Here is a 25428-nt window from a genome sequence, read left to right as displayed (position 1 = left end):
TTATATTCCCAGGGTACAATATCTGACCTACAGCAAGTGCTCAAGAAAGCTCTGTTTCCTGGATTCTGTCTCACCTTATTTGTCCCCCATGCCTGTCAACCCCAAAAGACCCATTATTATTATTTCTAGCAGAGCAAGACATATTTTAGTGACTTTGTGAACCCCCCAAATAACTTATTTTTAGTGTCTATTTAGAAAAAAAGAGATACATATGTAAGTGTATTAAAAAACAACAACAACAACAACAACAACAACAACAAACCACTCTAGGATCACCTGGGTTGCTCGGTCGGTTAGGTGTCCGACTCTTGGTTTCCACTCAGGTCATGATCTCACGGTCCGTGAGTTTGAACCCCACGTCAGGCTCCATGCTGGCGGTGAGGAGCCTGCTCTGGATTCTTCTCTCCCTCTCTGCCCCTGCCCTACTGACGCACACTCACACTCTCTCTCTCTCTCAAAATAAATAAACTTAAACCCTCTAATGACAGGAACCAATCATATTCATGAATTCTCAAATTATATTCTTACAGAATTAAGGTAATCAAACTGCAGATACTTCCGTCTTTTCAGCATCTTGTCTGCTGTCAGCATCAGTGATTCGGGCAGAGTTCTGCTGCTAGAATGCCCGCCAGTCACTGTGGGCTCAGGTATCAGGGAAAGGTACGCACTTCGGTCTTAACTTTGGCCCATGATTTATAAATGTCTGGATGGCAAAAAGACGTTTCAGAAGTTTATTTCTTCCAAGATGTGGTGTTAGAGTTGCTGAAAGAAACTCGGATTTGTTAGAATTGGGCTGACATTTATAAAGACATAAAACCTCTGTGTGGCAGCAGCTTTAATTATTACTTAAGAGCAGAGTTGTTAAAATGGCTTCCCCAGATACTTGAGCTTTTGATTATGTAAGGAGGAAAAAAGAAAAAAAAAAAAAAAGATAAATTTCAAAATTGAAGCTCAAACAGTTCGCACTGCCAGTTACTCGATAATTCATTTTGGGGACGGCTTCTATGTGTGGTCTAGGAATGAAGCCAAATATCAAATGCATCACTGGCTGCTGACAGGTAATGATAAAGTGTTAAGGAAAAAACAAAACAAAACGGAACAAATCACAACTTGCCTCCATCAGAAAGATATGGGGATATTTACTGAAGTATTTGAGTATCTTCAATGTACATGAGCTCCACAGCAACCTGTAAGATTTAAAATCTTCTTTTCCAGGGACGCCTGGGTGGCTCAGTCGGTTAAGCCTCCAACTTTGGCTCAGGTCGTGATCTCACAGTTCGTGAGTTCGAGCCCCGCATCGGGTTCTGTGCTGACAGCTAGCTCAGAGCCTGGAGCCTGTCTTCAGATTCTGTGTCTCCCTCTCTCTCTGTCCCTCCCCTGCTTGCACTGTCTCTCTCTCTCTCTCTCTCTCTCTCTCTCTGTCTCTCTCTCTCTCAAAAATAAATGAAGAAAACATAAAAAAATTTAAAATCTCCTTTCCTGGTATTCATATAAAGAACTCTTTCATGGTTACTTTGAGATTTCTCCAAATCAGAAGAAAAAGCCCCCCCACGTTCGATCCTTGAGACGTGAACTCTAAGCTAATAGCGTCTTAGTTGTCTGTTACTTTTCATATTTATCAAGAGAAACTTTAACAAGGAGGGTAGTATCCTTGGAGGGTTAAGATGCGTTCTGCTAGTGTGGCATGTTTTACTTACTCTTATGCTTGCAATAAATGGAGGTTCGTCTGTGTTAGGATATGAGGCTATTCTCCAAAGACATGTATGCTGATAGCACTAATGATTTGCAATATTTAACAGTAAAACTGTTTTACTTGCAGTGACTCCAGGCTTTGAATTATAAATGGAATCATTTTATATCTTTTGGCATTAGTTGAAATACATGGGAATTGGCCCAGATTTCCCATTAATAATGTAGCAAGTAAACGTTTCAAAATCATTAGAGCTGATATCTCTATTTAATTGGTATTTGGAAGATACATTTTATTTATCAAAATATACATTCATAAAATTTATATAAATTTATACTGATTTGAAAAAAAATCTAAGTTTATTTTATTTTTTTAAAATTTTTTTTAACGTTTATTTATTTCTGAGACAGACAGAGACAGAGCATGAACAGGGGAGGGGCAGAGACAGAGGGAGACACAGAATCTGAAACAGGCTCCAGGCTCTGAGCTGTCAGCACAGAGCCCGACGCGGGGCTCGAACTCACGGACCGTGAGATCATGACCTGAGCCGAAGTCGGATGCTTAACCGACCGAGCCACCCAGCCGCCCCTAAGTTTATTTTAGAAGATTCGATACTACATGTGTACTATGTTATGTTTATCTGTATGTATAAGCATTTTTTGTTTATTGTTTGGGCTGATTAAAAATCACAACTGAACTCAGGGGGTACTAAGAGGTGATTTTCTGCTGTGATCTCATTCTAAGTGACATTTCTTTTTTATTTTAAGTTTATTTATTTATTTTGAGAGAGAGAGAGAGAGAGCCAGCAAGCAGGGAAGGGGCAGAGAGTGAGGGAGAGAGAGAATCCAAAGCAGGCTCCGTGCTGTCAGTGCAAAAGGCCCAACGTGGGGCTTGATCCTGTGAACTGTGAGATCATGACCTGAGTTGAGGTCAAGGTTGGACACTTAAACAACTGAGCTACCCAGGCACCCCACATTTCTTTTTATTTGACCTCAATTTACCTGCCGGGGAGGACTGCTAACTTATCACAGTGGGTAAATCTTACTGATTTAAGGCAAATCATATGCAATTTGGGGAAGGCATCAAATCACTTTTGAAAGAGAAATTCCCTGGCATGGCTAATGTAAGATATAACTTTCATGACTAAAGTAGGTACAGGAAGGTGTCCAAAAATGGGAGAATGAATTTGTGTCTGCACCGACAGCCCTTTTCACAGTCTTGACCCAGTCCTTCTCTCCTGAATTTACTGGCTCTATTTACAGAAGACTTTAAGTGCAATTGAGTTTTTATTTGAAATTGTACACCCTCTATTTATAGATTATGACTTTAATTCATGATGACGTGATGAGGAAAAGGAATACTAATCGTGGCAAAGTCAGAATTGTTAATGATGTGAACTGGCATGCTAGGTAGGTTTTTGATAAAGTTTTACGATTATGAATGTATGTATCTGTAATGACAGAGCTAACCTAAAATTGCAAATGATTAGGCATTGGAGAAAGAATGCTCAGTCTTTTAACACTTTGCTTGTTTAATGTGAAAAACTTTATAAGGAGACATAAAATTCAGAGAACAAAGGGGGAGGATACCACACCTTGCTCAGCTGGGTACTATGGGAGGTTTGGTGAAGTTACCCACTTTCCATGGCTGGGAAGGTAGAATTGTGGGATTTTAGAACTGGGAGGGGATTTCAGCTAGCCCATATTATAGATAGAGAAACCGAGTCCAGAGAGGTGAAGTTGGTATGCTTTACCCAGCATACCAACTTCAGCTTCATAGTCACTTGATTTCCAGTGGATCATAGTCACTTCTGGAAAGGCCCAGCTGGTAAAATCTTTCAGGACGGCTGTGAAGCCAGAATGATGAAGAGTTGGTTGGTGTTTTCAGTGTACAAAGGCTGTATAAACTTCAAACGTAATTATAATAAAACCCTGTATTTTGGCTTTGGGCTGCTGAGCTCTCAGAGGAACACCTGCTCTAGTCACAAAAACATCCTCCCACCTATAACTTCTTTTATCGTAGACAGACGCTTGCCTTTGTCCCTGCTTTCCTTGGATAGCCTCCTGTTTCCACTTCTAGATGTCCTGTGTCTTGTGAAAGAGTGTCATTCTTTCAGATGCGGAAGCTTTTTAAAAAAGATTGGCCATTATCACTTACTAATATTTTACGTCCATAGCCTCTATTCCTAAACTTCTCTTGATTTTCAGTTAATCCTTCCCTCTCAAGAAAACCAGGGGTAATTTAAATAGAGAAAAGAGAAGAAAACTAACATTTATTCAGCACCTACTATTTGCCAAGTATTCTCTTTAAATTGCTTTTGGAATGAGGTCAGTATGAATAAATAAATCAATAAAAGATCCTATCCTGCTAAGATACCTTGCCTACATTATTAATTGCTGAATAAATCAAGGCTCAGAGATGTTAAATAAGCCAGAGAGAGGAATTAAAAAGCCAGTAAGTCTAAAAGGAGAGACATCTCCAAGAGAGAGGTCACATTTCCCTTTCCTCATTAATAAAAAGAGTGCTAAACAAAAATAGAGGAAGAAAAGGAAGGAAGAGGGGGAAGGAAGGAAGGAATGTATTTGGTTACATGTTGGGTGCTACCTATCTGAAAATAATAAACAAATATATCTATATAATTTTTGTAACAGAAATAAGTACTTTTGAGAAAATGTGCCCTGAATTTCTTTGCCTGTTACCTCCATGCAGGTAACTCTTGTGGGAGTATCACTGATGTCTTAGGCATCCATGAGGCATGTCCAGGTGTTCCCGAGATGTCCCTGAAATGTTGGGTTCGTTTTTATTGCATCCCTTTCCTGCTCCAGGCTAATGTTGCATCCAGATCAATGATTCCAAGAGAGAAAGTTTGAAATCCATTCTCACGAAGCATTAAAACACGAGCAAACAAGAACAACAACCAAAACAAAATAAAACCTTTGCACTCTGCAAATACAGTCGGGTGATAGTTCCCTAAGTCTTATAATACAGTTTCATCATTTGATAGAGCCGTTCCAAGGGCTTGAAAAGTGTCCAGCCACCTCAAGACCCCAGATCTGTGTTTGTAAGGCTCTAAGAAAGAATGAAAGTTTGAATTGCTTGATGGTTGACTGGTGTTGTGAGCTGTCCCCCTAGAGAGATGAAGTGTTCAGACGATAGGCTGTTGCCTCACCCGCACAACGGTTTTACGCGCTTTTTTTTTTTAATTGAATTTGTAATCTAATTCATCTCCTCTCTTGTCTCAGACTCCCTTACATTGAGGAGTACCTCCCCGTGTAACCAGGTACCCCTCTGCTTATCTGTGTGTCCCCACAAATCTGAGACTGAAAAGGGACTTTAAATACTATCTGGACCAATCTCCTCCATTTTGTAGGTGAGAAAACTGTGGCACAGAGAGACTGAAAAATGAGGTTAGAGTTAGGCAGCGGGAGACCAGCTGAGCCACAAACTGAGCTTGGAATTCTGGGCTTCCAGTCCAATGCTTTTTCCACTGGGCTGTGTCTACTGGCTGAGCGATGTCTGGTCCTTGGAAAGGAATGAAAGAGGTAGACTGAAGAGGTAGGAATGTTTTCTTTCTTATTCTAGGACTAGCACACGTGCCTTTTGGGAAGTAGGTAAAAATCTATGTCTCTCTCTCTTTTTTTTATTCAATTCAGTACTTAGTATGGGCTTAATACTACCACGGAAGGAGGTATGGAGGGGAGATAAATAAAAGGATTTAAGAGCTAAAAAATTTCACAGTATCATTAGGTAAATAAAAATAACACAGATTACAGTGTTGGGTAATCAAAAGGGGATTTCAGATAAGTGGTGTGGTAAATGTTCAGAGAGAGAGGAGACAGGGAAGGCTGGAGTGACCTGGGGAGGTTTCACAGAGAAGGCTAGAAAGTGAGCTTCCTGGGCCACATGAGCTTCCTGGGCCATAGAAGAAATGATCAGAGCAGAGAGGAGGCCGAGGGCTCTTTAGCAGGGAGGAGCAGCTAAGAGGGATCCCAGCATCGGGTATGCATTGTAACCTGCTCAGGGTGGAGGGCTCATCCTGGGGAGATAAGGTGGGACTGGTAACGGAGGTGAGATGAGATGTTATCTTGAGGGCCACTAATACCAGGGAGGCAGAGAACTGGCATAAAGCAGCGCTTTCGGAAGCCAAATCTGGTGACAGTGTGCAGGATGGATTGGCGTTGAGGGGAGCTAGGCGGGCAAGAGAGAAGAGATAATGGAGACCCAGACTAGGAAGGCTCAGACACCGATAATGAGAATCCCGGCCTGGAAGGAGTTTATCAAGTGCCATCCCTAGTTTATAGATTTGGGGTGAGGCCTTGGAAGTTGAGGTGACTTCCTCAGGATGACAGAGGTTAGTGAAGGAATTGGGTATAGCCAGAATGCGTATAGTTAGACTTTCAGTCAGCGCTCTTTCTATTTAAATTGAAATTTCACTGGAATGTCCCTCTGGCTGATTGTTTTATGCTGTAGTTTAGATGCCGCTTCCTCCAGAAAGCGTTCTGCGATCCATGGGTTCAGGTTATTCCTTTTCCTACATGCTTTTATAGCACGCCACACTCATCTCCCACAGGGTAGGTCACATGCTGGGTTATGACTGCCTAATGGCTGGTTACTTCTTCGGACTGTGAGCTTCCCAATGACAGGACTATTTTCTGTCCTGTCTACCGTTTGATCCTTAGGGCCTGCTGTAGTGTCTGCCATATAGAAAGTGCTCAGTAAGTTCTAGGGAAATAGCTGAAACACAGATTCGTGTTAGGAGAGAGAGGAGGGAGGTCAAATCACTTATGTCTGATGCGCCATCTACAAAACGAAGAAACAGTTTCAAGTTGGGGGTGGTGCCTGGGTAGCTCAGTCAGTTAAGCGTCCGACTCTTGATTTCTGCTCAGGTCATGATCTCACAGTTGGGGAGTTTGAGCCCCGCATTTGGTTCAGCACTTGACAGTGTGGAGTCTGCTTGGGATTCCGCCTCTCTCTCTGCCCCTCCCCTGCTTGCTTACACACACACACACACACACACACACACACACACACACTCTCTCTCTCTCTCTCTCTCTCTCTCTCTCTCTCTCAAAAGAAATAAATAAACTTAAAAAAAAATTCAAGTCAGGGAAATTATGACAAATCCGAGGATCAAATAAACTTCTACCTCAAAAACATTTTTTATTTAAAATGATAATGCATCATTAAAAGAGAAATTAAAACACATTCTCATATCCTATTTCCGCAATCTAAATGCGGTAGGAAAAATTTCATCTTGAAATGATTTTCTAAATGAGTTTTTAACATGTTACCATTAGATCTTGAGGATGTTTATGAGTCTGATGGAATTGTCGGGCACATTCTAAAGCAAAATTTGTGGCTATGTTAGCTCATAAAGTTCCCTGAAACAAGGATTGTCTGATTAGAACATTTTCATTGGAAGACTCAACAACCAGATTTAAGATGTCTATCTGAAAGCTACTCTTTATGTGGAAATAAATTCAGCCCTTTTAACTTCAGGGTTTATATTAATGGTGCAGATAAATACGTATAATGGATAGCACCATCTGATTAATCAAAGTTAAATAACATTACATAATTTGCCAAATAAAGATAAATCCTGTAAATGGTTTTAATTTAAGATGTCCATCAGAATTCTTGCAACTGATATATTCTCAGCAGGAAGTACCTTTTTGTGGAACAAATGACAGATTGTATATACAAGTAGACAAGAATGAATATATAGTTACAGGAAGCAAAGTGCAACTGAACCTGAGAAATAAACAGGGACCAGAGTATTCAGGGGTTCACAAGCTATATTAGCAAATTCTGTCTTTATTCTAAGGAAATAGGAAAACTGAAGGCTTCTAGGAGAGAGAGAGAAGGAGTTACAGGTAGAAGATCGTGACTGACAGAGACCATTATGAAGCTACTAAAATAAATAGCCCAGGTGATGGGGCACCTGGCTGGCTTAGTGGGTTGAGCGTCTGACTTCAGCTCACATCATGATCTCATGATTTGTGGGTTTGAGCCCCGCACCGGGCTCTGTGCTGACAGCTCAGAGCCTGAAGCCTGCTTCGGATTCTGTCTCTCTCTCTTTGCCCCTCCCCCACTCATGCTGTATCTCTTTCTCAAAAAATGAATAAACATTAAAAAAAAAAACGAATGGTTTTAAAAAAGAAAGAAAGAAAGAAAGAAAAAAAAAAACCCAGCCCAGGTGAGATGCTTGTAATACAGTTATTTAAATACTGTCTTGACTCTGTTTTGAGGCCTTGGCTGGAGGCCAGTCATTTCCTCTTCTGGAATAGCTGACTAAGTCCTCATCACCAACCATCTCCTTTATTGGGCTTTCACAGGCTGGGCCACTATTCACCTGCTCGAACCAGGGCCAGATAGCAGACAACTAGGGACAGCCCCTATTCCCCAGAGCCCACTGAAATTATTCAAACCAGCCAATCCTAAACTGGTTTACCCAGCCTTGCCCATTCCTTCCCATGAAGACCTCAATAAAGATTCTTGCCCACAGTTCCTCCCTGCCTCTCTGCCTCCTCACAGACCCCTGTGAATCCCGGGATGCAACCCCCCCCTCCTCCGCTGTGACACGCACTTCCTCCCTTAGGAATTGTGAGTAGAATAAACTGCCTTTTCAATGGCATTGTCTTCTGATCTGTTGGCCTTATCATTCCTAAATAACAATCAAACCCATTATATCTGTGCTAGTCTAGGTCAGTGGTAGAGGCAGCAAGAAGCTAGTGAATGCAGAGATATTTAAGGGATACCATTAACAGAATTCTGAGATAGGTGCATGTGGAGGATGGGAGGAGAGAAGGCAATGAAGATGAGTCATAGATTTCTGGCTTGTGTAGTAGGGGCCCTTCATCAAGACTGGAAAAGGCTCTGATTGTGGGATAGTCTTGAGTTCAGTTTGGGGTATTTTGATATTGGAGTAACTTTGAGATGTTCAAGTGGAAAAGTCAAGGAGACAAGCAGACATACAGTTTCGAACTGGTGACTAGATCTCATTGAGAAAGGATAATACATGTGTAATAGACTTTTAAAAAATCCCAGCAAGTGAGAATTACAGATGGTAGCACCAACAGCAAAGATGGCAGTCGCCAAAGGCTATTCATGAGGAATCTCTTCCTACAGGGACTGAGATGTCGGCATTGTTGGACTGCGGTGAAAGAATGCTAAGCAGGAGAAATAAATAGCGTGAACAAAGGTTCAGAAGCAGTGTTGCAAATTTGAACAATGAATAGCCAGCTTAACAAGAGCAGATGATTTGTATGGGGTGGGGGGAGTAGGAGCAAAGGTGTAGAGTATCTGGATACTGAATCATTCAGCCCTTGAAGGCCTTGGAGGTGGGGGGTTTATGAAGTGCCAGTAGTCCTCTGGGTACTTCATTAAGAGAATTAAATAGAGTTCCTTTTGTTCAGGCTTTTCTGTCTTTTAGAATAGATGTTCCTGCAGGATAGAGTTTCTCCTTTGCCTGCTGATCATGCTCAGCTCATGTAGAGAGTATTAATGTTTGAGGCTCAAAAGAAGATTAGCCAAACATTATTATGTTAATTTCATTTCAGTTAACTACCGAAGATGATTATAAGTCTGCTGTGTACCCAAAATCATGGGATGTAGCCCATGATCCTGTGGAAATTAGAGTTATGTTGGGGAGACAGAACTTATCCTTTTTAAAGGATATATCCTTTTCAAAAGAGATTTTAAAAAGAGAGAAGTGGAACCTAAAAATTAATGCAAGAAAGAATATATCATGAAATATTCCTGTATTTATCCTTAAACATTTTTATCATGGATTTATTTTTGATTGTGGTAAAATATACAAAATGTACATTTTGCTGTCTGAACCTTTTTCAAGTATACAGTTTAGTAGTGTTAAGTACATTCACATTGTTGTGCAACCCTCTCCAGAATTCTTTTCATCTTGCAGAACTGACATTCTACACCCATTAAACAATAACTGTCCATCCCCACCTTCCCTCTCTGGTCCATGCCATGGACTCTAGTCTCTTTTCTGTCTCTATAATTTAACTACTCTCAGTACCTCATGTAAGTGGAATCACCCGGTATTTGGGTTTTTGTGACTGGCTTATTTCACTTAATATAACATCCTCAGGGTTCATCCATGTTGTAATACAGCTCAGAATTTCCTTTACTTTATGGCCAAATAATATTCCATTATATGTAGGTACCGCATTTTGCTTATCCATTCATCTATTAGGGGACACAGGTTGCTTCCATCTTTTGGCTATTGTAGATAATGCTGCTGTGAACATGAGTGTACAGATATCTCTTGAAGATCCTGTTTTCAATTATTTTGGACATATGCCCAGAATGGAATTGCTGGATCATGTGGCAATTCTATTTTTAATTTTTTTGAGGAACCGCCATATTGTCTTCCATCCTGGCTGCATCATTTTACATTCCCATCAACAGTGCAAAAGGGTTCCCAGTTTCTCTGCATCCTAAACAACAGTTGCTATCTTTGTTCTTCTTCTTCTTTTTTAAAATATATAGTAGCCATTCTAATGGGCGTGAGATGTATTTAAAGTTTCTTTTTCTGTAGTGTGCATGTATTTTCATTGTTAGGAAAAGAATGTTTAAAATATGCCTCTTCACAATAAGTGGACTAATATCAAAGCATTTGAAGTTAAACTCCATGTTCGGAGTGGCATAGCATAGGCACAACATTAGAGAAATCATTGCTGATCTTACTTTGGAAAAAATAATCTATGTAGATTATAGAAGATTTTGGTCCTGGGGTACCTGGGTGGCTCAGTCTATTAAATGTCTGGCTCTTTTTTTTAAATTTTTTAATGTTTATTTATTTTTGAGAGAGAGACAGAGAGAGAGAGAGAGAGAGACAGACAGACAGACAGAGTGTGAGCAAGGGAGGGGCAGAGAGAGAGGGAGACACAGAATCTGAAGCAGGCTCCAGGCTCTGAGCTGTCAGCACAGAGCCCGATGTGGGACTCGAACCCACAAACTATGAGATCATGACCTGAGCCGAAGTTGGACACTTAACTGACTGAGCCACCCAGGTGCCCCAAATGTCTGGCTCTTGATTTCAGCTGAAGTCATGATCTCATGGTGCATGGGATCAAGCCCCACACTGGGCTCTCCACTGACAGCACAGAGCCTGCTTGGGATTCTCTCTCTCTGCCCCTCCCCTGCTTGTGCTCTCTGTTTCTTTGTTTCTCTTTCAAAATGAATAACATTTTTAAAAAAGAACACGCATGTAACTAGATTTGCTCTCTATTTCTGTAGGAAGTTGCTCCTAGTTTCCTCTTTGGCACAAGCATATGCCATATTTTCTTATATGACTTTGCTTTTGGTTGATGCTCACTGAGGACAGGAAAATAAACCTCTTGGTATTCCTTTAACGCCTAACAGAGGAGCAAAAATAGATAGGAAGGAGGAAAGGAGGAAGGAACAAAAATATGGGAAACATCTACTATATGTCAATCATTCAGATCTTTGGTTTTGGTTCCTTTTTGCCTCCTACCCTGATGATTTCCCTTATATCACTGCAAGCTCATCTGTAACAGATTTTACAAATAAAATACAGGATGCTCAGTTAAACTTGAATTTCAGAAGAGCAGCAAATACTTTTTTAAATGGAAGTATATCCCATGCAAGTGTTGAGATATACTGAAAAAAATATTCATTGCTGTCTGATATTAAAATTTAAATGGCCGTCCTATATTTTACCTGGCAACTCATTTGAATTTTAAAAAGATTAAAAAATATATATTTTAGCTAGTTAGAAAAAAGTAACTGAACAACCAGCCAGTTAAAATTTTAAAAGACTCATTGGGCTTGTCTGTTCACATTTGACATTAGGGTTTTGATCAGGTACTGGAGGACCAGAAACTGATACAACCCCTACCCTGTGTAATACCTCTCAGGCAGCCCAAAGGACCAGTTAGAGGGTTTCGGGACTCTTGTTCTATGAAGTTTGGCACATAATAGGTCAGTATGTTTCCATTTAAACAATACATTGTTCAGGGGCGCCTGGGTGGCTCAGTTGGTTAAGCGTCCAAGTTTGGCTCAGGTCATGATCTCACAGTTTGTGAGTTTGAGCCCCGCCTGGGGCTCTGTGCTGACAGCTCAGAGCCTGGAGCCTGCTTCGGATTCTGTGTCTCCTTCTATCTCTGCCCCTCCCCCACTTGTGCTCTGTCTCTCTCTGTCTCTCAAAAATAAATAAATGTAAAACAAAAGAAATAAACAATAGTTTGTTCGGTAGTATGAAAAATCTTGGATGTTTCAGAGTTAATTCTCTGTCCTGATGTTGTAAAATGACTTCACTTTGCAAGGTGAATATTAGCATCATTGGCAAGAAAAATGTCAGCCAATCAGGTAGGAAAAATTTTACATATGCCTCATTAACAGGCAGCCCTCACTGTTGTTGTCTAATGATCTTGTTCCTTCCCTGCTCTTGTCTAGGACAAACATTCTGCTTTTAAAGCTGCCTTGTACGTTGTTTTCTAGTCATTTTCCTGGTAGATTAACATTAGGAAAACGTTAAGTTTTTGCCATTTCATTAGTGATTAAAAGCCACCACCCCAAACTTGTAGCTTGTTATTGTCTCTTGGTAAGAATAATCCCTATTGCTTTATACTTGAAATAATAGCATGAGATTAAAAGCCCCTCAAGTTTGTTTTAGTTGACAGTCAATACCAGCAGCCTATTATTATGACTATCACTATTATTATTATTATTATTATTATTATTATATTATTTTAAATTTCCAAGTAATAGAGATTTTCCTTTAATTACACATTGAAGGGCCATTTTGACCTTGTGCTTGGGGTTGCCAAAGATTGAGACATTTATGGGCTTGATTGGGAAAGAATTCGTATGCCTAAACTATAAAACAGCAGTGTGGGACCAAAGCCTGGAAATACCAATATTTAAATCAAAGTAATTTCCCATTTTGGTCCTGGATTAAATTGTATTGAATTTGTAGCTTCATGGATTATATTTGCTAGCTAGAGTATCTATTGAACACATCGTCAAATGTAAGTGGTGATAATATAGGGGAAGGGAGGAGACTGGTACAGGGGACCAACGAATGTGAGTTCATCTGACTCTCTATGAACCCGATGCACTTGGCAGACAGCCTTGCACAGAGTAAGTGCAAAATGAACACCTGTTGAGGTGTGAGCTCCAAGTCCCCCTCCCGGTCTCACCAGGTGGGATACCCATTCTCCCAAGTAAGCTGTCACTTACCTATCTATACTGCTTTAGGAATCCATTGTGCCATGAATTCTTGTTTTCTTTTTGGCCTTTGAAGCCCAAGCTTGTCCCTTTGGGGATACAGCTCTTCGCTTTTCATGCTACACAGCTGCTGAAACTGAATTGACAGAGTTGAATTTTTCAGATGTTTTTTTCTGGGGCTGTGAGTCTTCATATAGTCTCATACATATATGCATAGACGGAGGTATTCGTGTGTGTATGCAAATATATATTTAAAACAAACTCACACATGAATATTACATGCAATTAGCTTGCAGAATTAATCTCTTTTGAAAATTCTCATCCCACAGAATTGTGTCTATTACTGTTTGACTTCATAAACAAGTGACATGGGAGAGAGTCATCTGGGCCTCTGTACTTGTATTACTTGCCCACAATGGTTTTTAATAGGTTCATTAGGGACTGACTCTAGAATTAGATTTGGCAATTTCCACTTGTCCATTATTTACCAGCAGTGAATCAGAGGATTCTTTCTGTTCATTAAATTCAAGTTTTTTCCACTTTTCTCTGTATTTCTTTTTGTATTTTTACCTCAAACATTGGGAATTAAATCCAAATTAGTCTACTTTTCTCTTTTAGCAATAATCATTTTACAGTAACGCTCATTATTGCATTGGCCAGCACTTAGCGTCTAGATTTCACTGCTCTTTGCTATAAAATGCTCTCATCTGTGGTAGAGTTCTTGTAATACTGGGACCGAGGCAGCTCATCGTTTCTGTCTCTGCTCTGATTTGCCCTTTAAAATGTCTTATTCACTGCTAAGTTTAAAATTGGCCTTTATATATAGGAAGTTGCCCTTATCTATGACCCCAATATTTTACTCTGACAATTCTGTTATCCTGTGCCTCTTCTGTCATCCTTTCTTATTTAGTGGGTTTCTCTCTCTCTCTCTTTCTGTATTAACCTCTTCTATTTTTTCAATTACCCAATCACTGCTATTACCAAACCAGAAAGAATCACCTGACTCGCTCACTTATTTTTATCAATCCAAACCAAAGTACTCCATGCCCCCTTATCAGGTGACATTATTCTGTCCTTGTGCTTCCCTTTTCTGGTATTTTAACCCAGTCACTGATCCCAAACATTCCTAATCAAATTCTTTGGCTTTATGATGTCTAAGATGATTTGTCCCCATGCATGAGTAACTGTGTCACACCTCTGCTTCTGGCAGGATTCTTGTCTGATCAGAGTTTTGCATCTCCTGTGTTCGCTGTAGGCAAACAGTCCTATGTCATCAATGCAATTCCTTTTTTTTTTAAATTTTTAAATATTTATTTATTTTTGAAAGGGAAAGAGACAGAGTGTGAGCAGGGAAGGGGCAGAGAGAGAGAGGGAGACACAGAATCTGAAACAGGCTCCAGACTCTGAGCTGTCAGCACAGAGCCTGACACAGGGCTCGAACCCAGCCCCAGGTCATTGAGAACTCAGCCTCAGGTCAGTGAGATCTTGACTTGAGCTGAAGTCGGACACTTAACCAACTGAGTCACCCACACGCCCCTCATTAATGCAATTCTAATGTTCCTACCTCATCTCTCTGTTAATGATTCTACCTATTGCTACTAAGCTTTCTCACTCTGAAATACTTGAAGTATTTTTTAAGGTTTTTAGAATTAGTGCTTTAAAATACATGGAAGCATAAATGGTACCCAGTAACAGATTAAGGGGTGAAGAAGAGTATTTCTTATACCTTATCTATTGCTGTTACGGAGAGGATGAACTCATTGCCTTTCTCTCTGAACCTACTGGATTCTATATCCCCTTTCTCAAAGAACCCAAGCTTGAAACTGGATGCTCATCCCTGACGCTTTCCTTTTTATTCTGTTTCTAAGTCTTAAACATTCGCCCTTTCTTCTTTACCCCTCTGCTACTGCCATGGTTCACACCCTCACCTCCCCTCGCCTGGACCGTTACAATGAGCTTCTAACCGTCACCCTACCACCCTTCTTCCCGTCCACTCTCTAATGGCAACATGATGAGTTTTCTAAAACTCAAATCAGTTTGTGGCCATTCATTGCTTACAAGATCGAATATTAACTCTTTAATATGCCCTTCCATTGCTTTGTCCTTGCCAACTACTCCACCGTCACCTCATTTTTTCTGCACACATACCGCACTGAACTAGTTACAGCAGATCTCTGGGCATTGGTGCTGGTTGCTGCTGCTGCGGCAGGAATGCATTTCTTTTCTGGAAGTATACCAGGTGCACATTGGTGATTGGCTCAGACATCTCCCTTCTGAAACCTTGCTTGACCCACCCAAGTAGGGTGATCACTTGCTTGTTCGTTCTTTCTATGTTTTAGATAGCTTTGTTAATGCAACTCCTCTCTAAATCTCTCTCTCCCTTACTCCAGTGTGAGATTTTAAAATTAAAAAGGATGTTTTAAATTGAAGGTTAGTTGACATATTAAGTTTCGGGTGTACAACACAGTGATTCAATATTTATGTATATTACGAAGTGATCACCATGCTACATATATCTGCCATCTGTCACCACACAAAGTTATTGCATATTAACTATTTTCCCTGTGCTACACATTATATCCTTGTGTCTTATTTCTTTTATAACTGGAAGTTTGTACCTTTTAATCTCCTTCGTCTATTTCCCCCTTTCCCCCAATCCCCTTCCCTCTGCCCTCTGGCAGCCACCAGATTGTTTTCTGTATCTGTGAGTCTGTTTCTCTTTATTCGTTTGTTTTGTTTTTCAGATTCCACATATAAGTGAAATCATGCTATTTGTCTCTCTGTGACTATCTTATTTTGTGCAGCATGATATACTCTAGGTCCATCCACGTTGCTTCAAATGGCAAAATCTCATCCCCTTTTTATAGCTGAGTAATATTCCATTGTATAGATAGGTAGGTAGATAGATAGACAGACACACTATATAGAGTACACCATTTTTCACTCCTCCTAACAGTGCACAAGGGCTCTCTTTTCTCCACATGCTTGCCAACAGTTGTTATTTCTTGTCCTTTTTAGTCTAGTCATTCTGACAGGTGTGAGGTGATACCTCATTATGGTTTGATTTGCATTATGTCCATGATTAACGATGATGAGCATCTTTTCATATATCTGTTGGTCATCTGTGTATCTTCTTTGGAAAAATGTCTATTCAGGTCCTCTGCCCATTTTTAAATTAGATTTTTTTTTGATATTGTATTATGTGAGTTCTTTATATATGTTGGATATTAACCTCTTATTGGTTATATCATTTGCACATATTTTCTCCCATTCAGTAGGTTGCTTTTTCATTTTGTTGATGGATTCCTTCACAGTGCAAAAACTTTTTAGTGTTGTGTGCACTAGTTGTTCAGTTGCTTTTATTTCTCTTGCCTGAGAAGACAGATCCAGAAAAATATTGCTAAGAATGATATCCAAGAGCTTCCTGCCCATGTGTTCTTCTAGGGCTTTCATGGTTTCTGGTCTTACATTTAAGTGTTGAGTCCATTTTGAATTCACATTTTTGTGTATGGTCTCATTTCATTCTTTTGCTTGTTATTGTCCAGTTTTCCCAGCACCACTTATTGAAGAGACTGTCTTTTCCCCATTGTATGTTCTTGCCTCCTTTGTTGAAGATTAATGACTGTACAAGTGTCGGTTTATTTCTGGACTCTCTCTTCTGTTCTGTTGATCTATGTGTCCGTTTTTGTGCCAGTACCATATGTTTTGATTACCATACTTTGTACTGGGGTTTGAAATAAGGGAGCATGATACCTTCAGCTTTGTCTTTCTCAATATCGCTTTTGCTATTGGGGATCTTTTGTGGTTCCATACAAATTTTAGGATTATTCTAGTTCTATAAAAAGTGCCATTGGTATTTTGATAGGGATTGTCTTGAACCTGTGGATTTCTTTGGGTAGTATGGACATTTTAACAAGATTCATTTTCCCATTTTCTTTCATTAGTGTCTATACTTTTCAGTCTACAGGTCTTTCACCTTCTTGGTTAAATTTATTCCCAGGTATCTTTTTTTCTTTTTGCTGCAATTATAAATGGAATTGTTTTCCTATTTACTTTTCTCGCGGTTTATTATTAGTATATAGAAACTCAATAGATTTATGCATATTAATTTGTATTCTGCAACTTGACTGAATTCATTTTTACTTCTAATAGTTTTTGGTAGAGTCTTTAAGGTTTCCTGTTTATAGTATCATGTCATCTGCAAATAGTGACAACTTTACTTCTTCTTTTCTAATTCGGATGTCTTTTCTTTCTTTTCTTGTCTGATTGCTGTGGCTAGGTGTTCTAATGATATATTGAATGAAAGTGCTGAGAGTGGGCATCATGGTCGTGTTTCTGATCTTAAAGGAAGAACTTTCAGCTTTTTACCTAGTGTAAGATTTTAAAGATTAGAACAATGTCTAATTTACCTTTGTATCCTGGTGGCCTGATGTGGCTCATAGTAAATACTCAGTAAATATGTGTTAAATTAATTTGAGTGACAGAATAAAGACATTACTAACCTTTTCTTGGAAAGAGAAAAGCCGTGAGCAGTGATTCTAGGGAAATAAATGGAAGTGACAGACTCAATGATTCAGTGCACAGTGGAAATTATTTTATACTAGGTTGTTTGACAGCAATGATCATTTGGATAAAAGCATACACTTCCTCCTCCATAACCCCCGTTTGGAAGATGGGCTTTGAAGAAAAAAGCAACACGAATGCACCCTTTCTTTTTTTGCAAAAGCCGCATGCTGTTTTGACGGTTGAGCTTCCCAACTGTGAGCAATAAACATCCTCCTCTTCAGATGAACTAATCATCACTCATACTTCTGGTGGGGCAACCTGCTGCCAGCCTGCAAATGAGGCCTCTTAATGATACTACTAATTTCAAGTCTGTAAATGTAAACACAAGGGAGGGAGGACCCCAAGTATTGCTGCCGGCCATTAATCCATGTTATTAATGGAGGCATTTTTATCAATGCCAGTCTCTCATCCTTCTAATGAAAGGGTTCTCATTATTTCGTTGTTTAGAAATTAAAAGGTATGTGTGCTTATAAATAGAGATTCATGAGCAGATACAAAAATATTATCCTTGCTGTATTTTCTCTCCATATTTCGTGAAATCAATCTGGGGGAGGGTGGTTGTGGGGATCCTGCTAATGACGTTTCTATTCCAAGAGCTATGACCTACTTTATAAGATGTATTGAAGAGTACGCTGATGTGATTGCCATTGTGTCACTGCCTGAAAGCTCCTATTAACTAGTAGCAGGCTTATATAAAAGGGCTGTGAATAAAGGCTGAGGAGCTCTGGCTTAGGGGAGGTGGACATCTTCTGGGAGGAAGTGAGGTTTGGGGCTTCTGGGCCTAGGCTCTTGCAAGCATTTAGAAAGGTTGAGTTGTGTGTGACATTGTTATCTATAAGAAAAACTTACTCATGATATCCTAGATGGATACAGAGATCTGAGACACGTCAGGATGGTAAAACAGTCATGTGATTTTTGCTATTTCCTTGAGAGCCTTAACTCCTTATTAATAGTAGTAGTAGGCTTAGATAATGGGCTATTTTTACCCATACATACAGTGCAGCCAATTGCACACTTCTACTAAAATGATATAAATCATCTATAAGCCTCAAATACTTTTGGGGGGCAAATGCAGTGGAGAACAAGATATAAAGAATATTGGTTGCTAATTTGGCTGTCACTAATTGCTATTTAACTAAACCTTAGTTTTTCCTTGATCCTAAGGAAGATCTTTAATTTCATTTTCCCCTTGGGATTATAAGGCCTTATCTTGATTTATCTTGTATCTGTAATAATTCAGAGTCGCTGTTTCCTCATGCATGTACAAAACTGTCAGGAAAGAGTAAAAGGCCACCGCATAATTATTTCACAATGGCAGTGCAGTGTGAGGGTTTGAATCCTGGCTCTGCCTGACTCTGTAGCAGGTATGATATAACCTCTCAGAGGCTCAGTGTAATCATTTGTTGAATGCAGCTAATAAGAATAATACCTAATTCATTGGCCTATATGGAGGAGTAAATGATAAATAAATAAAATAAAAATGATTAAACCTGTTTTTTGATGCCTGGCATACAGTAAATCCTTGACACGTTTTGTCTATTATCAACTATTAAGGCTTTTCTCTCTGCTCCTGATTCTTGAGCTTGCATTTTTTCAAATCTAAGATATAGAAAAATAATGTGACTTGTTTTACCCAGCTGCACACAGTGTCCAGCTTCAGGATGGTCTTTAAATTGCGATGATGATGGCAGGAAACAAGCCACGGTTTAAGTTTGATTGTAGAGGTACAGGTTTGGGTCAGGGAGGGTAGAAATCTACAGGTTACGAGTGAACTAGGGGACAACGCTGGTAAAGGAGGAGAAGGATGGGAGGGGAGACAGGAGAAGCTTGTGTCCAGGGACACAGGAGAGAGGCCTGTTTTTACTGGAGAAGGGCAGACAATGTGGTAGTGGAGAAAAGATAAAGATTTTGTGGGTCTCACTTGGGGCCCAGGGAAGAATGTTTGACAACATGTTTCTACCTTCAGAAGAAAAGGAAAACAGCCTCACTCTTGTGCCACAATAAAGAGGGTGGCAACGGTTGAATATTCTAGATGGACTGCCATGGAGTGCACACCCTACCTCGGAGCTAGGGGCCCCTGTGAAAAAGACAGCCTTTACCCCACCCTAGACCAATTCAAGAACGCTTCCTTCACACCAGTGCTTGTGGCAGCCTCCAGGAAAGTTGGCTGCATTGTGTACCAATTGACGCCAGGTTTCAGGAGGAAACTGGCTTTGTGACACTGGGAATTCCAGGGTCAAATTCTGCCGAGTTGACTGAGTTCCGTCTCTGTGTCTCTGAAAGCACTTACCCAGAGAGCCACCAGGAGGAACACATATCAAAGCAAACCCCATTCTGCAGGGGCGGAAATAACTCAGAAAGTTGCTGGTGCCTCTCATCATGCCTATCATCATTGTGGGTCAGAGATATGAACTTGGGTGGCATCAAATGTCTTCCCCTGGGAACCACCTGTTACACAGTCACTGATGCACTTTACTTAACGTGGTCTCACTTGATTGTCACAGCATGCCTGCAATATAAACAGGGTCGTTGCCATCATACCCTTTTTATGCTGGGTTTGCCTGAGAGCAGATAAGCAGCAAATAAAAGAAGGCTTGTATAAAATCTGTTTCTCCTTATTTCCAGTCTAAACATCTTCTGAGGCACTCACTACAACCAGTTAAGTACTCACTGCCCCTGGCCCCAGCTTGCTCTATTACCAGAGCTCAGTTTGCAGTACATTGCCTCCTTACTAAATTCTGCAGTTCTATAAGGAAAATAAACATTTTTTCCATAAACAGATGATACAGTTTTTTTTTTTTTTTAAATTGGTTCCAAAGAAAGATGGAAGGAAGAACGCATGAAGTGTGAATCTGGAAGGAAGGATATCAGCTAAAGTTCAAGAAACCTTTGTAAAATAGCACAGGTCTCTGTAGGAAATTCTAGACTACATTTTATGTATTCCTGACCTCGAGCCCAAAGTGAAACATGAGGCACTGTGCTCATGACTTTGGGTCTATCCGTGTCTGACATTTGAATCAATTACCACAGGAAGCTATAAAATCTCTTTCTCTGGAGGTATTTCAGACTGAAGTGAATAATTTCAGAAGGGACCAGGCCACAGCTTGAAGATGAACTCAATGACCTCTTGATATTTTCTAAGCATGAAACTAATTCGGTAGGAATGTATAGGTCTTAAGTGTACACAAAGCAAGTCTCTGAGGTAACTTGTTTCAGTTCGCAACTTGTCCTGATCTTTTGCAGAGGCTAAAATTTCTCCAGATATGACTCCACGTAAAACAAGGTGTGCAGTGTGGAATGATTGAGGAAAGTCTAACTTACAACTCAAATGTATTAATAAGTAATAATAATGGTTTAGAATATGTACTTTATCTCAGGGACTTTGCCAAGCAGTAGACATGTATTAACTCATTTCCTTTTCACTGTGGTGTCTGTGATAGGTGTTACTGTCCTGGTTTCACAGGTAAAGAAACTGAGGCGTTGGGAGGTTAAGTAACTTGACAAGTAAGAGATAAATATGGATTTATAGCATACTTCTTCTGAGGGCAATGGATCCTCCTTGGTGTGAAATCTAGAAAGAGCATATGTCTTGGAGATAGATTGGCTTGGGTGCAGACTCCAGTACAGCCATTTTCCAGCTGTGTGACCTCAGGAAAGTTATTTGACTTCTCTGAATCTCAGTTTCTGAAACTGTAAACGGAGAATGAAATACTTGCTTTGGAGTGCTGTTCTTAAGGACACACATAGAGCATAAACTCTTAGCCATTACTATTTTGAAATATTTCCAGGGAACCTGGTATGTTGGGTCAACGTATGACATTTTGAAAGGACCTTGACTGGTTCTACCTTTAAACTTGGGGTGACCGAGTCAACTCATTCTTTCTCTTATCATTCTTGAGAGAAATTGCTAATATAAGATATCTTACAGTCCTTGAAAATATCAATAACATTAACATAATGCTAATGTGAATAAATCAACATGAACTAATCAGCATTCCTGGAAAATCAGAGCCAAGTGTCACCTTGTAGAGGTAAAACAGCAACGTACCGTGCATGTGTGAATCTGATTAGGTGGCCAGCTCTTAAGTAGTTGGTGGGAATGAGATTCAGAAGTCACTTCCCGGGAGAGAGAGTTTCAGGTGCTTCTCAAGGCTTCTGAAGGGGGATTCAGGAGCGGGGGTAGAGGGCAAGCAGGAAAGCAGGCTACACTTGCTCCCACCTCCCACCCCCAATATCTTTCTACCGGACAAAATTCTTTGATTTCTTTTATACAATGATGATTCCATGTAAGATTTTGAAAAATAGTTATAATTTTTTTTGAGTTTGAAAATCATGCTTTGGGGGCGCCTGGGTGGCTCGGTCGGTTAAGCGTCCGACTTCGGCTCAGGTCATGATCTTGCGGTCCGTGAGTTCGAGCCCCGTGTCGGGCTCCGTGCTGACAGCTCAGAGCCTGGAGCCTGTTTCAGATTCTGTGTCTCCCTCTCTCTCTGCCCCTCCCCTGTTCATGCTCTGTCTCTCTCTGTCTCAAAAATAAATAAACGTTTAAAAAAAAATTAAAAAAAAAAAAGAAAATCATGCTTTGGAATATATGCTGGCGTAAATGGCTTTAGAGTATGAATAAAGTATTTCAAATAGTTTTGTAAAATGAGTGCTAGGAGCTAGTGGTGAAAAAAGGTGGCCATTTTTTTTTTTTTTTTTTTAGCATACTGAAGAAGTACAGGGAGAGTAAGGGGAAGCCCACTTTGAAATGGTAAAGATCTTTCTTTTTTTGGTTTTAAGTTTATTTAGGTTTAGTTTTGAGAGAGAGTGTGTGTGCAACCAGGGGAGGGGCAGAGAGAGAGGGAGAGAGAATCCCAAGCAGGCCTTGCACGGTCAGCATAGAGCCCCGCTCGGGGCTTGAGCTCATGAACCATGACAGCGTGACCTGAGTTGAGATCAAGAGTCCAATGCTCAACCAACTGAGCCACCCACGCACCCCTGGTAAAGATCTTTCAAACAGTGGCTAAATGTCAGACCGTTGGTACCCTTTGTTGAATACTTCCAGGAGCAAGAACACTTTTCTGATGCATTATAGGAGCAACCCCAAACACAATTAAAAACAGATGAAATCCCTTTCCTTGATGAGGTTCCCATGTAGCAAATGAAATACAAAACACACTTCAGAACAACCAAAACTTCCGAGGAGGAGACAATATAACACAGAGATCTTCCGTGCGGAGAAGCAAATAAAGGTGGAAGGAGGCACTGGCAGAGGGAGAAGGCTCTCTTAGAAGGCTTCCTCACCTGAGGAATAGTTGGAGCTGAGTTTTGAAAAAGTAAGTGTTAGTATAATTCTCATTGCAAAAGAGAGGTAAAACTCATGATATGTACCAGAAGTCAGACTTTTAAAAAGAGGTGTGTGTGTGTGTGGGGGGGGTGTAAATCATAATTCCATTTTTACTTATCTGAAATGATATAATAGTTATGAATATGTTTTGAAAATGTAAAGGCTATGGGGATGTGACGTGTTGGTTCTTTTTTTTTTTTAATTTCTTTTTTTTTTTAATGTTTATTTATTTTTGAGACAGAGAGAGACAGAGCATGAACGAGGGAGGGTCACAGAGAGAGGGAGACACAATCTGAAGCAGGCTCCAGGCTCTGAGCTATCACCACAGAGCCCAACGCAGGGCTTGAACTCACGGACTGTGAGATCATGACCTGAGCCGAAGTCGGTCGCTTAACCGACGGAGCCACCCAGGCGCCCCACGTGTTGGTTGTTAATAATGCTGGTCATCTCCAAATCATATTATTTAAGTATTGTACATCAGTAGGCTAGAAAGTGGATGGTGTGGCCTTACATTTTGAAGAGTGAAGTAATGTCCAGAATTCCAAGTATCATGCTTACCTATTAGTTTTGTTTTTTGTTTTTGTTTTTTGTTTGTTGTTTTTTTTTTTTTTTTAGTATAGCCTTTGGTGATCTTTTTAAGTTTCTACTATCCCATATGGCATTATCCATAATTGTGATTATGTCATCTATAATTCTCAAGGACTGTTTTGAATTTATTAAAGCCTATAGAAAGAGTGGTGTTGCATTCGTGTTAAACTAAAATGAAAGATTGTCTCAACACAATGCTGGTAAATTATGTCATCTTGGACAGATATTTGGTCCATTTTGGACTCTGGGGCATAGGAGTGCCAGATGCAGGGCAAGCCAAGTGATCCTTGGGGATGTCTCTGCTTCCCGGTCCAGGCTGAAGTGTTGTCCAGTGAAAGATCCATGAAAAGACTGTGTAATACATTTTCCTTCTCAGCAGCCTCCAGCCACTGAAGAAACACTGAGAAAAATAGAACCCTAAGCTCTGGGAAAAGTAGAACCTGACACATTTATTCCATAATCAGTCAAATAAGCAAGATATGTTTTTATGAAAAGGAATCTTTTGAAGTTTGACTATTTAAGCTAATGTATGACTACTTTTCATAACCATTTCAAAATAAGACCTCAGAAGAACAAGTACTCAGTTATTGAGGGAGGACAATAAAGGGCAATGTGGAATGGAGAATGGACTTTTTTTCAGGCTTTTAAAATCAAGATTGTCATTCTTCCACTGAAGATGAATCTTTGAATAGGAATTTAAATACATGAGTGTGGCAGGCACTCTTAAAGTGGCCTCCATGTCCCTTGCCTCTTGGTATTCATGCCCTTGTGAGATTCCCACCCTTTGGGTGTGGACAAGACCTGTGACTTGCCTCCAACCAATAGAACAGGGCAACAAAGATGGGATATACGTGATTACATGCATATAACTATGTGATTATGTTACATAAGATCTCAGTGTCTGTTTTCTGGGGTCTCCCAACCCCTCTCCCTCTCCCTGTCTCTCCCCTTTGCTGGTTCCTTAAGGAACCTGATGTGGGAAGGATCTGCAGGCAGCCTCTACAAGCTGAAGGCAGCCACCAGCTGATAGCCAGGAAACAATGGACACTCTCAGTCATACAACGGCAAGGAACTGAATTCTGCCAACAACTTGAATGAGCCTGAAGTGGACCCTTCTCCAATTGGTTTTCAGATGAGAACCCAGCCGTGTTGGTTGCAGCCTTACAAGACCCTAAGCAGAGGACCCAGCTAAGTCTTGCTAAAATTCCCAACCCTCAGAAACTGAGAGACAGTAAATGTGTGTTATTATAAGCTACTAAGTTCGGGTAATCTTGTTACGTAACAACAGATGCTAATACAATGGATTTAGATTTTTCTCTACATCCAAAAGTTTACCTCCAGGAGGAGAGAGAGGAGTCCAGGCCATAGGCATTAAATAAGCTGATAACCATTTTGGAAAGTATAAAATATATTTAGGATATTGATTTCCCTCTACTCATACTCTTTTGTGCGTTTTCAAAAAAACAGACACCATAGCCTGTGAATATTTTGAAAGGAGGAAAAGCACAGATGATATATATGATCAGAACATGAGAATTCTCCCCACCATCACCCCAATTTTAATTTAATTATAGCATTTCGGGTTTTGAACTTGGGAGGAAAATCATTCCTTTCTCACTTTTATTTTTTGTTGTTGTTGGCCATAATTTACTACTTTAGTATTTTTTCTTATCAGTGACTTTATTTTCATCTAACAGGTGTAGGGCAGAGATTTTTCTGGATGGCATTTTAAATCCTCAATCCCAGTGGCTTCAGCTAAGTTTTCATTTCAATCAGCCTCATTCTCTACAAGTGCTTTGGGATCATAAAAGCCCTGAATGTTAGTGGAAGGTTTAATTCCTTAATTCCTGATCAAGATGTTTATTCCATAGAGACAGGATGCTTTTTCACATCTTAAAACATAGTTTTGTTCCTTGAACATGGAAAAAGATTTCTGAGTCATTCAGAAGGCATCCTCATCACTTTATTATAACAGCAGCAGTGGTAGAGTGACAGCTAACATGTACTGAATGCTGGCTACTTGCAATAATCCTCACAGGCAGCT

At 40.1% G+C, this 25428-nt stretch overlaps 1 protein-coding gene across 1 annotated transcript in view; it reads left to right on the top strand.

Moving 5' to 3' along the window:
* GRIP1 (glutamate receptor interacting protein 1) overlaps positions 1 to 25428 on the top strand; it is a 691569-nt gene that overhangs the window by 233582 nt on the left and 432559 nt on the right. The window lies entirely within an intron of this gene.

The sequence above is a fragment of the Panthera onca genome, chromosome B4 (genome assembly GCF_046562875.1).
Source record: "Panthera onca isolate mPanOnc1 chromosome B4, mPanOnc1 haplotype 2, whole genome shotgun sequence".
Taxonomy (NCBI): Eukaryota; Metazoa; Chordata; class Mammalia; order Carnivora; family Felidae; genus Panthera; species Panthera onca.
Note: the sequence above shows the minus strand (reverse complement) of the source record. Positions and strands in the feature narration are given on the sequence as shown.